We start from the raw sequence: 14294 nt of genomic DNA on the forward strand, positions 1-14294 counted from the left end.
GAACCCTGCTAGGACTCCCAGAAAGAGACTTTCAGTCATGGCATGTACAAGCGCACTAGGTACTTGGTGTTCTTACTGTGTGTGCCATTTTTTCCAGAGATACTCTAAATGAACTCTGGAAGTGAAACTCTCCTGCAGTTTTCTTTTATTTGGCCTGGTGTTTTCTTGTTGTTTTTCCATGATTTTCCTCTCCAAATCATTCTACTGATTTACAGACATTTATTCAAATTTATTGTATGGAAAGTCCCTGTGAGAGCCACAAAGAAGTGTTAAACAATGACACCCAGAAGACATGTAAGGAAACCAACAGTCATTCTTCCCTTCCTTACTAGCAAAGCCCAATTTTATTCAGGGTACAAATGGACCTAACTAAAAATTTATTATTCCCTAGCTTTCCCTGGTAGCTAGAAGTGTTCATGTAACATAATTTTGTCCAAGTATATGTAATTGGGAGTAACTATTTGATTATTTAAGGAGAAAAATAATCCTCTAAAGAGAACTAATCCAGCCAGCATATCCCCTTTTACCTTCTGCAAGTCTAGTTCTTCCTGCCCAGAATATGGCTGTGATACTGGGAGTGGAGCAGCTATTTTATAACCTTGAGATAATGTGTATAAGCTAATCGAGAAGACAGAAGTAACAGTCTCTGATGGCACTGTGGTTCACCTTTCTTGTCTCATGTGGAGCAAACAAAACCTCACAGCAGAAAGGAGTAAGTAATTGATACAAAAGACTTATGTCAATATCTAGGCAAAAAGTAAGGAGAACCAAATATTCTAAGGTTATAGCTAGATATTCACATACTTAACACTGCCAGTCTTATTGGGGATGGCAGAGATAAAGAAATAATTAGATAAATTCTGTAAGAGTTGTACAGCCATTGTGTTACAGGTCACTTACTTGATTTGAGGGAATTCCTCAAAAGATGTAAAACTTGAACAATGACTTGAAGATTGAGAAGTTTTCTAAGCAATCTTTGGTATGGAAGAGATTGCTGGGAAAGAGAAACTAGGCAAAGAGATGAGTTTGTGAAAAGTCAAAGTCTGATAGAAAAGATGGAGAGAAGTGAATGGGAAAATTTCAGTGCATCTGGAGTCTTGTGTGTATTACAAAATGGTGGGAAGGTGGCTGGAGTCTAAGGGCAAGGACCAGATGTTGAAAGGCAGTATAAGGCATGTTAGGGAGTTTTTGCTTTACCCCATGGCCAGGATTTATAAACTGGTAACCAGCAGTAGGATCCCTGTTTAGTTTGAAAGTATTAAGTTTTATAAGTTTTAAATTTGAATGTGCTTAGATGGGAGGTGCCCTATATCCTTGCTACAAGCTCTACAACTCCCTGGGTTTTCTTTTCTTTTCTTCTCTTTTTTTTTATATAATTTTTTAGATTTATTTATTTATTTTAGAGAGAGAGATAGCATACAAGCTGGAGGGGCAGAGGGAGAGGGAGAAAGAATCTCAAGCAGACTCCCCACTGAGCACAGAGCTGGATGTGGGGTTCTATCTCACAACCCTGAGATCAGGACCTGAGCCAAAACCAAGAGTCAGATGCTTAACTGAATGAGCCACCCAGGCACTCCTCTACAACTCCTTTTAATGATAGTTAACACCCACAATATTTACGTTAGATACCTGGATCCCAAAAATATTTATGTTTGTGAACTCTTAGAGAAAAATTAAACCAAGGGCTAAAGTCCCTGAGGAAGATAGGAAAGCTTGAAGATGCTGAGATGTAGTAAGGAATACAGGTGTTCAACAATAAGTGAAAGGCAGAGACTTCAAATGAGGAAAGGCTTGATTTTATAAACAGAAAAAACAATCATAAGTGCCAGGAGAGGGAGATGAAAGAAGTTTAAAATCTCTAAGACGTTCCAGCAAAGATAAGAGAGGGTGAAAACTGGTCCCAGTCAATAGTGTATAACGGAAAGTAGAGTAGCCAAGAGGAAGATTTATTTTCAGTAAGTATTTAAGAAGTTGAATTTTATAGATAAAACTTTCATGTTTAAGAAATATAGCTCTCTAATTTCTTAATAAATTTAATATATTGGCCTCCTGGTCAAAATGCCAAAAACTTGAGTTTCAATCAACAATATGTATTTAGCAAGTGCAGACAAAAATATCTAAACTTTTGTGAGATCCAAAATTATATTTTGCCTAATAGACTTTATAGCATCTAAAAATCAAGGTGTCAAAGCAACTCTATAGTTATTATTATTATTGAAAGAAATAAGGTGGATAGGAAAGAGGAAAATTAAATATGAAAGAGTAACAAACAGAAAAATAGTCAACTCATAAGGTAATATTAATAAATTATCAAGTTATGCCAAATTGTATTATTTAACCCAAGTAGTTTTAGTATCTTCAACAATGAATATAATGTATAAAATGCACAAATAGAAAGACATAATATATCCTGTGAGCATTTTTACCAGTGTGTTAATGACCTGCTTGAGTTAGCACATTGGGCTTTGCTTCCAGCCTTAAAATATAGTCAATTATTACCTGCTCAAATCTATACCAGCACATTTTAACTAGACTAAATATACTCTAAGGAGAAGTAAATATTATACTATTTCATTTTCATTCTCAGCTTCTAAAATCACAACTATTATTCATAATTCAATTGTAGTTTTGAGTATGCTATAATGTACCTGTAAGTGAAAAATCATGTACTTGTGACAGTGTTTAAGTCTCTTGACTCATAAAATTAGAAATATCAGAGTCTGAAGTAGATTTAAAATATCTTCTTATATGTACTTAAACAGCATATTATCAATTTTTTTCTTTGTCTCCATATATAGTTATATTTTAGATTATAGCTTTTTGAGATGATATCAAATCATCAGTTGCAAAATAAACCAAATATAACTGAGATTTTAAAGTCACTGCCAACTATAATGGAGATATACAGCATACAGAGCAAATTTCTTTCATTCAAGTAACAGTTGTCAGTTTGTGCATTATTTGGACTAACTCCCCCTCCTACTTCTTGGTCCATAGCCAAAAAGCAATTTGCATTTTGTTAATTATTCACACATTTGGGGGGCAAGAGGGGTGACTTGAAGATTTAAATGGTCAATGTTGTCTCTGCATTCCTTGTCCATCCAAAATAAAAATAGATAACATTTGTATAAGCAGAATTTTGTTGGATAGCTGAGAGACTACCATGATTTAAGACTAAGATTAGAGTCAGTATCATCTAATACCTGTCAGGAATTTCAATAGTGTAATTCATAATAGTGATAATAATAATAATAATAGTCACATCTATTAACCTAGTTAAGCACATAAAATGTACCAAGTACTGTATTTAATACTTTTTCACAAATCATCTTATTTAATTTTCAATCCTGTACATAATAAGAACCATTATTTCTGTTTTACAGATAATAATAGCCAGTTTTTACTGAATTCTAATTATATGTTCAATTTGAAATATCCCAATGAAACAGTTACCATTTTCCAGAAGAGGAAACCTAAATTTAGAGCAAGAAAGTGATTTGCCTAAATTCCCATATGTCATGAGGTGAGAGCCGTGACTCATTTGTAATTTAGGAACTCATGTTCTTAAGCACAATATTGTGGTTATCACAAATGTATTAGTCATTGTAAGTAAATTTAGATGCTTTAACAGAACAGCTCCAGAGTCTCACCAGAGGTCCTACTGTTTACCCATGCCTTGATACAAGTTCCACAGCAGCTGAAATGTCATCTCTCAGTAAGGGAAACTGAGAGAGTTTAGCCCTATGCCCAAGAGAAAAATGAAATTGGTTTGGTATGATTATGGTATTTTCTCTGTCATACCTTATTTAAAAAATCTTTACTTTTCTGTGTGAAAGAGGAAACTCTTCAATTATTTTAAGTATGAAGAAACTACTGAACTATTTTAAATATGAAATGATCTCAGTAAATTTCTATTTTACAGTTACGACAACAGTGGCATTACAGAGCACAAGTCTACTGTTTGGTTTACCCAGGGGTGAGAACTAAGAAAGGGAAACTTTAGGGGGACCAATTTCCATGAGAAATGAGCAGGAGTGAATACAGTGGCTGTTGGAATTAAGAGAAGAGGTTGGTAAAGCCTCCAAAAGATATTTGGGGGATAGAATCAAAAGGACTTACTGAATACTGGGTCTGAGCAATTAAAGAGAAAAAGGGTCAAAGATACCTCTGAGGTTTCAAACTTGGGGTACAGTGTGAGTGGTCAGGAATATAATGTAGAAGTGACCTATTTTTATAGAATGGTTTCAATAGGAATCCTTTGTCAATAAGGTAGGCAGATATATTGATTGTGCTGCATATGAATTTGTTTGCATTGCTAGAAACACCTCCTAACAACAAAACCAAGACAAATTAAATGAATCATAAATTAATCTGGTTTATTTCATTCAATCATTCATTCAACAAATACATTTGAATTTTGAATTGTGTGCTAAGTACTATGGTAGAGATTAGAGGAAACAGTATGAAAGACACAATCTGGGTTCAGGATATTTAGGTTGAGTGGAAGGCAATCATGATTCAACTTAATGCTAAATAAAACCACATTTGGGGTATTATGGCAATTCGTAGAAAAATGCATGGAAACCCAGACGGGTAACAAGAGTGGGCCAAAAAAATCATCATAATAGTTTGAAGGAGAGATAAGTGTTAGCTAAGCAGAAAAAGAAGACCTGTTTAGGCTGAAAGAAAATCATGTACATAGGCTCAGAAGGAAAATAGGAAATGATGTAAAAAGGATAGGAAAGTAAGTATGGCCTGATTAGTGAACCAAAGATGGGAGGGTAAGAGATCAGGCTTGGGAGGTAGGAGTTGTTAGGATATGAAAGATTCTTACATGCCATAAGCCTTTTGAAGACTTCAGCTTGAAAGTTAAAGAAGCCACTGAAGGATCCTTAGCAGAAAAAAATGGCCCCGGTCATATTTATGCATAATAAACACCATTCTTACAACAGCAAAGAGATTGGATTGGAAAAAAATAAGATCAGAGGCATGCGAACCCATCATGGGGCTTCTAGTGAAGTCTGGCAGGGAAATAATTGTGGTCTGAAATAAAGCAGTTGCAGTCAGGATGGAGACTAGGGGAGGAATTCAAGAAATGCTGAGGAGCAAAGTAGAAAGAGTTTTATGCCCCCTGAGATGAGAGGGAAAAACGAGGAAAATTCTCAGCTTTCTAACTTAAGTAACTAGGTGTCTGATGGTGCAATTCAACAAGACAGGGAGCAATGAAATGATGTGCAGGTCTGGGGAGGGAGGAAAAGAAATAAACTCAATTTTATGCATGTAAGTATCTCTGAGACATTCAAGTAGAGATGTCCGGCAGGAAGTTGCATTGAATTTTCTAAATGTAATATAATATGACTTGAAACTTCATGTATTACCTATTCCTTTCCCTACTTGGCTCAGTGCTTAAGTGATTTCAAGTTAAGGGTTTCACTTTGATTTTTTTTTCTTTTTCACTTAACTGGTAGACTTATGCCAGTGACAATAAGGGAGAATGGAAGTTTAAATGCAAATATATCACGGTAAGTAACTGGTCATTAGTATCATCTTCTTTTTTAAAACCTAATTATAAACTGGGGCACCTGGGTGGCTCAGTTAAGCGTCTGCCTTTGGCTCAGGTCATGATCCCAGGGTCCTGGGATCAAGTCCCACATCGGGCTCCCTGATCAGCAGGAAGCCTGCTTCTCCCTCTCCTACTCCCCCTGCTTGTGTTCCTGCTCTCTCTCTCTCTCTCTCTCTCTGTCAAATAAATAAATAAAATCTTTAAAAAAAAACCTAATTAGAAGCTGGAGAAAGTGGAAACTTACCTTTTTGTTTCTTATTCCTGTTTTGAAGGGAAATTAACTTGAAAAGAAAAATCTAATCCACAAATATAATGACACCTAATAAAAACCCACAGGGTACTAGTTAATAGTTTATGCTGATGCCCACATATTTACAATTATAAAGTATTGCAAATTGAATCCAAACTTTATCCCCTTTCCCAAAAGAAAAATAAAAGAGTGAATGTAAAAAAGGAATGCATATCAAATCACAAGGAATGTTACATAATACAAATTACAAAACTACAATGTAGTTATACAAAATTATGATCTTCATGAGATAAGATGAGTGTGTATTCAACCAAAGGAAACTACATAATTGCAAAGCAGAGTCTGAAGCAGCTGGATTAAATAATGAGGATTCTTAAAAAGGAAATCTTTTTAGAAAGCCTAGCTTTCTGAAAACTTTTGCAAAAGTTATCAGCACAATCTACATAATTTTACACATTTATTTAAAAATCTAAATTGAGCAAAGTTGACCAAAGAAAGTAGAAATGGAGCTCTCTGAAACAGAATAAACAGGAGAATGGAAGGCTCTAGAAATATGGGTTGGGAAGGTTTCCAGAAATATGAAGCAGTTTAAATATTTCTGAGTATTTGATATCACTAATTCAAAGTTTCATAGTCATTGCTGGCCATGGTGGATGTGTGTTCCAGGATCCCTAAACTTTATGCCTACCTCTTGGGGAAAAGCTCTCACAAGAGCCCTTCTTTCAAGAACACTTGGAAACCTCACCTGGCTAACCATAAAGCTCTATAATATCATTAAGGGAGATTTTTTTTTTTCAAAAGAACCAGAAATGTTCAGTACCATGCCTTTGAACATTGCTTTCTTTGTCTTTGATATGTATAGATATGGTATCAGTAGTTTCAATCTGTTTCTTTGCTCCTTTATGAAAATAGCTTGTCTGAGAAGACTTTTTCTTTAGAAATTATGACCATTTCGGTTCATAATTTGAGATCATATAATCTCTAAGCAAGCTCTTATGTTAGCACTTCAATCAGAAAATGTCTCTACTGAACAAAGTTTTGTTATTAATATGCAAATGAATGCTGTAAGGCAGATGACACTTTTCCCCAAACCACATTCAATTAACATACCAATAACTTTAGGTGCTCCTAGTGTAATCAAAATTAGTGTTTTACATGACGGATTTTTTAACACTTCTTAGGTTGTGAGAATAAAGAATCTGAAGCTATCATTTATTACCATGTTGCAAATGCATAACATATAGGTTGAAAGAATGGAAGAATATAACCAAAGATGACATAAGTAGAACAATGTTATATATGTTTATTCAGGTTCCTGAATTGATTGCTGAACTAAGGAACCACATGATTACCTTAAAGGAAGTACTCAGTGTTAAAATTAACAGTTGTACCCATCTGTTATATTAAAATTAAGTGAGCAAGTTCACTTCTACCTTGTAAGTGAAAATGAAACCACAATAACAAAAATTTTTAAAAATCACAACAGATCATATGATAAAAGGCTCAAACTCTTTAAGAAGTCCTAAAGCAAATTTACATTGTTTAAACATTTTAAGAGATTAAAATTCAAAATTAAGAATTAACCTGAAAACATTGCCTATAGTCTCTCCATATTAAGTAGGAAGAGTTCTTCAGCCTCTAAACATATTACCTCTCAGTGTTTCGGACTAAAGTATCATCTACCTGCCATCTGGCAAGTCAGAATTAATATGGGATGAAACACTGAAGTCTCTTGTTTTACTTTCTATGTGTTGGGACATGATTTTATGAAACGCATTTATTCAGCAAACACTTATTGGTCACCCATTATTATAGTCACTGTTATAGGTTCTTGGGATATAGTGTGGAAAAAATTTCTTTTAAGCACTCAAATGTAGCTCTTTTATCTATTGGATATCATTTTAAAGAATCTAATTTATATTTTATAATATATAATGCTATTATGGATGTAAAAATACAGTTTTGTGGGGGCTTTTGTATTAAATTTTTTTGAATTGCTCCATATGTTCTATTACACAAAATTTTTGAGCATTTCAACATAGCAGTTTCTAATAGAATCATAAAGATTTGTGTGTGTCAACATGTTTTCTGAGTAGTGTTAACTTTGATAGTTTCTTCTGGGAAAAAGACTAGCACCCAATTTCTCTGTTCCAACATTCATTGTGAATCAAAATCATGCAAAAACATAAAACATACTGTACTGAACATTTCTGGTATTCATAGTCAGCATTTATACCATTAGTATTAAATGGATCAGGGTAGCTTCTCTGTGGTCAAAAACAAAAAGATTTCCCATTCATTTGAATTTTAACATGTTTCTTATTTTAAACATTAGTTTAGGGCAGTTTTCCGAACCTAATGTAGAGGCATTTAAAAACAGAAAGCTGGGCACCTGGGTGGCTCAGTTGCTTAAGCGTCTGTCTACCTTTGGCTCAGGTCATGATCCCGAAGTCCTGGGATCAAGTCCCGCATTGGTCTCCCTGCCCCTCGGGGAGTCTGCTTTTCCTTCTTCCCTTCTACCCGTTTGTGCACTCTTTCTCTCTCTCTCTCTCTCTCTCAAATAAATAAATAAAATAAAAACAGAAAGTTGACCCCTTAATTAAATGTAGCACTCTCCACCCTCAATATATACTAAGAAGTTAAAATGCCTAATTTTACACATATAACACTTCAGCCTAATAGTTCACATCTGCCTGTTGTGTTTTATTAGGGTATTATTTTTTCACTCACATGACTGACATCTTATATGCTGTTGCCCAAAAACAGATCTGCAACATACTTCCAATTGCTCCTGTTGGCATGCTGCTATTTGTTGTAATTGCTTCTAGAGGAGTACAACATTCCCTTAAGAAACTACTCTGTACTTTTTATGTGCACAAATCATTTTTTAGCTCTAACAAGAGTTTATAGAATGTTTACTTTTACTTAAGAAGGAATTAGGGAGGAGAGAAGGGCAAAATCCCAGTGATATGAGATGCATAGTCCTGGTTTTTTTGTTGATTGGTTTGACTTTTTTTTTTTTTTTTTGATGGGGTGATTGTACAGTTAAATTGGTGATTTGTACAGTTAAATTAAATAAAACGTAAAAGCAAAAACAAACCCGTGCTAGAATACTTTTTACCTGAAAGCTTACCACACTATATCTTGATTTTATTTTTAAAAATTTTTAGAAGTTTTATTTAAATTCTAGTTAGCATATAGTGTAATATTGGTTTCAGGAGTAGAATTTAGTGATTCATCACTTACATATAACATCCGATGCTCATCACAATAAGTGCCCTCCTTAATATCCATCATCCATTTAGCCCATCCCCCCTGCCTACCTCCCCTCCAGCAACCCTATTTATTCTCTATAGTTAAGAGTCTCTTATGGTTTGCCTCTGTCTCTGTTTTTTTTCCCTTTCTCTATATTCATCTGTTTTGTTTCTTAAGTTCCACATATGAGTGAAATCATATGGTACTTGTCTTTCTCTGCCTGATTTATTTTGCTTAGTATAATATCTTCCAGTTCTAACCACGTCATTGCAAACGGCAAGATTTCATTCTTTTTGATGGCTGAGTAATATTCCATTGTATGTATATACCACCTCTTCTTTATCCATTCATCTGTCGATGGTCATCTGGGCTCTTTCCATAGTTTGGCTATTGTTGATAATGCTGCTGTAAATATCTGGGTGCATGTACCCCTTTGAATCTGTATTTTTGTATCCTTTAGGGTGCTTGATAATGCAATTGCTGGGTCATAGGGTAGTTCTATTTTTAACTTTTTGAGGAACCTCCATACTGTTTTCCAGAGTGGCTGCACCAGTTTGCATTCCCACCAACAGTATAAAAGGGTTCCCCATTCTCCACATCCTTACGCTGGATCTATTGTTTCCTCTGTTGTTAATTTTGGCTATTCTGACTGGTGTGAAGTGGTATCTCATCATGGTTTTGGTATGTATGTCCCTGATGATGAGTGATGTTGAGCATCTTTTTATGTGTTTGTTAGCCATCTGGATGTCTTTGGAGAAATATCTGTTCATATCTTCTGCCCATTTCTTAACTGGATTATTTATTTTTTGGGGGGTGTTGAGTTTGATAAGTTCCTTATAGATTTTGGATACTAACCCTTTATCAGATATGTCATTTCCAAATATCTTTTTTTATTCCAAAGGCTGCCTTTTAGTTTTGTTGATTGTTTCCTTCTCTTTGCAGAAGCTTTTTATCTTGATGAAGTCCTCGTAGTTCATTTTTGCTTTTGTTTCCCTTGCCTCTGGTGATGTGTCTAGTAAAACTGATGTCAAAGAGGTTGCTGCCTGCATTCTCCTCTAGAATTTTGATGGTTTCTTGTCTCACATTTAGGTCTTTCATCCATTTTGAATTTATTTTTGTGTATGGTGTTAACGTGGTCCAGTTTCATTCTTTTGCGTGTTGCTGTCCAGTTTTCCCAACACCATTTGTTGAAGAGACTGTCTTTTTTCCATTGGACATTCTTTCTTGCTTTGTGGAAGATTAGTCAACTGTATAGTTGTGGGTCCATTCATCTATCTGTCTGTTCTTGTGCCAGTACCATACTGTTTTAATGACTGCAACTTTGTAATATAGCTTGAAGTCCAGAATTGTGATGCCCTTCAGCTTTGCTCTTCTTTTTCAAGATTACTTTGGCTATTCAGGGTCTTTTGTAGTTCCACACAAATTTTGGGATTGTTTGTTCTAGCTCTGTGACCAACATCTCAATTTTAAATCTAATCGCATTTTTCTTTACCCTACCTTATGTTAGCCAATCAGTATATTGAATGGAAGCCTTTAAGTTTTCATTTATTTTATTTGGCCTGAGAGCAACACTTAACCTTTATTTATTTGCTTCTTTCTTGAAGCATAATCTTTACTTGGTTCCAATGACACAACCATTCCTAGGCATTCCTTTTACCTTTTAAACTGCTTCTTCTGACTTCTCTGCAAACTGACATTCCTCTACCTGAGCTTTTCAGTATCTCTCAGACCAAGCTCATCAGTATCTCTCAGTATTCTTCCTAGGTAAGTTCATCTACTCAAAATTTTTTTTATTTCCAGGAGAAATAAAACAAAACTAAACAACAACAAAAAAAACTATACTGCTATAATGATGTAGAGAACCCAGTTTTAAGTCCAGTTCAGTGATCCGAGAGATGATTTGATTCCCAAGGCTGGAAATTGGGAACAAAAGCTATAAATTCATAACTTCATCTTCTAAGATTCAAATCTTAAAATCCAATTCTCTGATTAATATCTCTTTTTTGGATGTGTCAAAGCACCTTAAATTATATGTTTCTGAAGCAGAACTTTTTACTGTGATCCAGATCTTTAGATCTGGCTTTTTTCTGTTGCTTCCTTTCCAATGAATGGCATCCACATATGTTCAATTTATTAATCCACAAAATTTATCACCATCTTCACCAAAACTAAATTCCCCTGATTCTATCTCTATGATCAAGGCATCATTGTCTTGTTGATTGTATCTCTTAAATATCTTCCAAATTCATTCACTTTTCTTTTTCACCACTTCTCTCATCCAAGTCCCTCTCATACCCATTCCCCCAGAAAACATAGCCGGATGAGCTAAATAGTCTTACCATTATATGCTTCTGGGATTTGTGTTCTCGTTTGTCATGCAGAATTATGGGCTCCATTGATAACTGATATTTGTGGTTTCTTATTTTTCCAAATATGAAGTAGAGTATCTTGAACATGGCCAAAAAGATCCTGTGTAGTTTGCCCCCCTATCTCACGTTCATCCTCATTTCACACTGAACTCCCCCACTCCTCTGGGCCTGGTCATGATGGTCTTCTTCCAGTTTTGTGAATTTGCCAATAATTCCTTACACCATAGGAACTTAAACCTTGTTATGTCTCTTTCTTTCTTAGTTCCTTCTCATCCTTTAGGATGTCAGCTCAAGTATGACTTCTTCAAGACTAGCTTGACACAATTACTATTCTACATTTGTTCATGTGATTTTGTAATTGGTTTCCACCACTAAACTTTAATAATAACAGGGCTGTTTAAATGTTGAATGAAGTAATTAATGAAAGAGGTGAACCAAGCCTGATGTGAATCACTTTCAAAGGTACCATTAATTACATTTTTGACACTTTCTGGCCCAAGAGCACCCACAATGTATTTTTTTTTTTTTTTTGCAAATAGTTACATGTGTATTAAAACAAGTTGTAAGTGGTATAAAAAAATTCAATAAATACATTCAGAGCTATTTTTTTCTCTTCATAAGTGCAAACAAGTAAAAATAATAAATTTCTTCTTTAGCTTCTCTTTAATACAGTAAATCAGTCAAGTTGAGAATCAATTCATCCTCCACCTCTGTGCTTTCTTGGTGTCCTCCTATGAGATGTTTCGATTTCTATCAGGATAAATACTCACTTTACCACCAGGACTGACTCAAGCCTGTAATATTCTATTTAAATAATAACAGATGAAGTTATGAATTTATAGCTTTTGTTCCCAATTTCCAGCCTTGGGAATCAAATCATCTCTCGGATCACTGAACTGGACTTAAAACTGGGTTCTCTACATCATTATAGCAGTATAGTTTTTTTTTTGTTGTTTAGTTGTGTTTTTTAAAGATTTTATTTATTTATTTGACAGAGAGAGACACAGCGAGAGAGGGAACAGAAGCAGGGGGAGTGGGAGAGGGAGAAGCAAGCTTCCCGCTGAGCAGGGAGCTGGATGTGGGGCTAGATCCCAGGACCCTGGAACCATGACCTGAGCCAAAGGCAGACGCTTAATGACAGCCATCCAGGCGCCCCATAGCAGCATAGTTTTAAACATATAATAGATGATTAATTTGTATTTGTTGACATGTCAAAACTTATTAATTGTAAGGAACTGCCTTTTCCAATACCATGTTAGGACCAAGACAAAATGGTGGAATTATCTTCATTGTCTCTTCCCATTTCAGAGAGTCATTCTACCACATTCAAAAACTCCTTATTTAAAGTACACATCATATCATTTTACATCTCCTCTTGCATTTTTGTCACAGTCATCCTCCAATCTTCCACATATTCCCTTTCAAGAGTATTTCAGTCCCTTGTTCACTGTTTTAACCTTTACCCAAACTCTTGTTATCATCCTAAGATGTTATATGAATAATTCCACATTCTTATCTCAGAGATGTGATTTCATTTTGAAGTCAATAATCTTCATTTCCATCAAAGCAGAAACTCATCAATTTAGGTCTGTTTTGGACAATACCAAAAAATTTCTATAACAAAATTGATAACATCTCTCTGTGCTATTTTTATCCATCCATATTTTCAATTGTTTCCATTCTTCCATTGAACTTGCATTGTTTCCTCATCGGGCTTCTATCTCCTCTATTTGTTTCAAGTCATTTCAGCCTATTATCCCTTCTTAATTTTATTATCCTTTCTATTAATCATAGCTACTTTGATACACTGTCCCAAATATTCATTTTTAACTCTTTGATGTGCATGTGTGTGCTTGTGTGTGTGTTCCTAGTTTAAATTTGCAGATAATTTCAAATATCTCTTAGTTCTGAGATGTGATCATTGACAAAAATAATGAAATGGATATTCTTGCCATTCCAACCTCATTTTTTGAAAGTGCTTGGCGTGGTCATGGAATGCTGAGGATCTGGTACAATAAATAAGTATTTAAAGGAAGAATGGAGAAACAGTGTCAAATATTCCAAATTTGATCAAAGGAAGTTGCATCTTGGTCTTTAGATAATAGATGATATTTGAAATTACTAGAAAAGGGAAATGATATTGCTCAATCTGTCCTAGAGATAAGAAAGTGTGTATCATGATAATATAAAAAAGAAGTTATTACAGTATGAATTTATATTAATATAAAATCAATGTTATAGAAGAAATGAAGATGATAAACATAGGCTTTTTGTTGGGTGCAAGCTAAATATTTAATATTTAAAGTATTTCTTAGTGTGGTTCTCACACATGGCTATCACAATCATCTGTGGAACTTTTTTAAAAAATGCTGAGACCAAGACTCTACCCTTGAGTTTATAATTCTCCAGGTCTTCAGTGAGTATGAGGAATCTCCATTTTTCATGAGCACCACTAATCACTGTGATGTATGCACAGGTCTGAGAATCACTACTATCACATATGAGGCAAAATTCAGGTCACCTTTATCCCTCAATATATGGAGGTCTACTTCTTCCCCTCTATTCTCATAATTAGTCATTTTAGGAGAAGTCTCTAAGCAGAGTATTTTCCTATTTATTCTAGTAGAAACCATTTCTCAGGGATTGAAAAAGCAGTCCCCTAGGGGCCACATTGCCCTCAGTCAAAAATATTTTGCATTGTCTTGCTGTCAATCATTCTCTCAGTAGTAATCGCCTATCAATTTCACCTCTCCTGTCAAGTGATTTTTATGGTATCTATGATTTATGTGGCAGGAACCCTTTTCCAGCACAAGGCATCAGCTTTGAACAGTGTTTACAGGACTAGGATCTATCTCAG

The sequence above is a fragment of the Zalophus californianus genome, chromosome 9 (genome assembly GCF_009762305.2).
Source record: "Zalophus californianus isolate mZalCal1 chromosome 9, mZalCal1.pri.v2, whole genome shotgun sequence".
Lineage (NCBI taxonomy): Eukaryota > Metazoa > Chordata > Mammalia > Carnivora > Otariidae > Zalophus > Zalophus californianus.